The 3,046-nt window shown below is 37.8% G+C and overlaps 1 pseudogene; it reads left to right on the forward strand.

The window, feature by feature from the left end:
- The first annotated feature begins 485 nt into the window (after nt 1–485).
- Nucleotides 486–2,704, forward strand: LOC102839339 (annotated as a pseudogene).
- Nucleotides 2,705–3,046: the final 342 nt, after the last annotated feature.

The raw sequence follows: 3,046 nt of genomic DNA on the forward strand, positions 1-3,046 counted from the left end.
AAGCAAATCTAGTGACTTTCTCCCTTTGGGGACTAATGTGGTTTTTTTTTATTCCAGGTTACACTGATGGGCCTAAAGCATTGGGGAGAAGGTGGAAAGGGTGTACTCTTGATGTTCTAGGAAAAGAGGAAAGAGAAAGAAAAAGGAGGGGGGAACACATAAGGGAGACAGTAATTCTGTGCTACCCATCTTTGCTTTGGGTAATAATCAGAGAAATATTGATAATGGATTAGCTAAATTCAAGTGGCTTCAAAGGAGCTCTGGTAGCATAGAGATTACGAATCGGGCTGCGAACCTTAAGGTCAGCGGTTCGAAACTACCAGCCGCTCCACAGGAGAAAGATGAGGCTTTCTACTCCTGTAAAGATTTACACCCTCGGAAACCCTGTACAGGGTCGCTATGGGTCGGAACCAACTCGATGGCACTTTACAACAACAACAACAATTCATAACTCAAAGAAAGGAACCCCTGGCTCAAAAGGCAGTATGATGTATTGATTAAAGCTTAAACTCTGAAGCCAAACAGGCTGAATCCTAAATTCTGGTTTTGCCATTTATTCACTGTGTAATATTAAACAGTGTCCTCCATCTATCTGTGACTAAGTTTCCTCATATAAAAATAAGTATATCAATAGGACTTCCATTGTAGGACATTGCAAAGATTAAATAAATTAAAAGCACTTAAATACAGTCCCTGACACATAGTAAATTCTCTGTAATAAGTTGTGCAACAATTTCTGCTTCATAGTAAAGAGATATCTGCTTGATGTATTCCTTGTTTGCTCAACAGAAAACATCCTGATGTTATAACAACAACCAACTGGCTCGCTCCAGTCATATGGGAAGGAACTTACAATAAACAGGTCCTGGAAAAATATTACAAAAGGCTGAGCATTACTGTAGGTTTGGCTGTATTTGCTACTGAAAAGTACGTGCTGCTAATATTAATCTAATATACATACATATATACATATATATACATACATATACGTACATATGTGTATATACATGTACATGCTGCTAATATTAATCTAATTTTTATATATATATGGTTTAGTACCGTAGGATAAAAGGAGTCCTGGTGTGGAGCTGTGGGTTAGTGCATCAGACTGCAAAGCTGTTTGAACTGCAAGGTTGGCGGTTCTAGCTCACCAGCTGCTCTTTGGAAACCCTATACAGGGTTGCTATGGGTCAGAACTGACTCGATGGTACTTAACAACAACAACTGCATTATACTGTGTGGTACTGTAAGATAAGCACTGAACTGTGAACCACAAGGCCAGCAGTTCAAACCCACCAATTGCTCTTCAGAAACCCTATACAGAGTCAGTATGAGTTGGAACTAACTCAATGGCATTTCATAATACATGTATGTGTGTGTATGTGCATATATATACACAAACACACAAAGGGGAAGAACACCTTGAACTTTTTACCTCCAAAGAGGTACTCAAAATTTACCCTAATCGTGATTTTGAGCTGTCCTGTATAATAACGTATGTTGTTGTTGTTGTTATGTGCCATGGAGTCAGTTCCGACTCATAGCAACCCTTTATAGGGTTTCCAAGGCTGTAAATCTTTACAGGAGCAGAAAGTCTCATCTTTTTCACATGGAACAGCTGGTGGTTTCGAACTGCTGACCTTGAGGTTGACAGCCCGACTTGTAACCACTACGCTACCAGAGCTCCTTATAATAATGTATAGTGGGTATTTTCTCCAACCTTGTCTGGGTCATTAGCACTACTTGGGAATCTTTTTATTGATACCTATTCAATTCTCTTTCCCTTTGGAACAACAGTTGTTCCAAAATTCTATAGCTTTTCTCATGCCCTCCCTCTAGCTAACTACAATGTCTTTTATTATCCAAAACATTTGAAGCTATGAACCCAATTTGTCTACCTTAGCCTACTGGTAGTGCCTTAGTATCAGCACTAACACTAGACAGCATGCATAAATGGCATAGATTCACCTGGTGAATTTTAATCCAAATAAGGCTTTTTCTTCTGCTTTTTTTCATGTTTCACAGGTTTGAAGATCAATACTTGAAACAGTTCATACAATCTGCTGATAAGCACTTTATACCTGGCTACAATGTTATCTTTTACATCTTAATGGATGATCCTTCCAGGCTACCTCACATAGAGGTAGGTCCTCTTTGAACATTTAAACCATGTGTGATGTTCAATGACAGTACATGGCAAGACTTGGATATCATGTGCATGAATTTAGGTGTGTTTATCTTAAGTCACATGCAGGAGGAAGTCAACTTTCTCTTCATTATGACTGCAAACCAGATCTTTAAGAATGACTTTGGAGTGGAAACCCTGGGAAAGTCAGTAGCTCAACTCCATGCATGGCAGTATTTTAAAAACGTTCAAATTTTCCCTTATGAGAGAAATTTCATATCAGCAGCCTTCATCCCCTTTGGGCAGGGAGATTTCTACTACCACAGTGGAAATTTTGGTGGGACTCCCTGTGAGGTTTTCAAACTCATTGAAGAATGTCAAAAAGGAATTATTCATGATGCCAAAAACAAACTTACCAGCATATATGAAAGTCACCTAAACAAATACTTTTTTCTCAATAAATCCACTAAAGTGCTATCACCAGAATACAACTGGGATCCAAATGTTCATACTCCTCCACAAATTAAGTATATTAAGATAGCATGGCAGTCAGAAAAGAATGGATGGTTATACTACTAGGCTTATGGATTTATAGGTGAATCTCAATTCCTCATAAATAAAAAAACTTATTAACTTCTTCAGGTTTTTTTAGAAACTCACAAAAATGTACAACCTTCCAAAATAAATGATTTTCTCCTTGTAATTTTGAATCATCTAATTCTAGCAATATTAGATAAAGAATAAATGAATGGTAGTTTATTGTTAATACATAGTGAAGATACCTTTATATTGTAAATAATGTGGAAAGACCTTTGGAAGCATGAAATGAATTTTTATGGAGAAACACTTCCAACTACACACACTGAGGGGAAATGATCTGCCTTTCCAGCTCTCATCCAGGCTGCCTAAGACCTCAAGCCC

Source organism: Chrysochloris asiatica, unplaced genomic scaffold (assembly GCF_000296735.1).
Source record: "Chrysochloris asiatica unplaced genomic scaffold, ChrAsi1.0 scaffold00081, whole genome shotgun sequence".
NCBI classification, from domain to species: Eukaryota; Metazoa; Chordata; class Mammalia; order Afrosoricida; family Chrysochloridae; genus Chrysochloris; species Chrysochloris asiatica.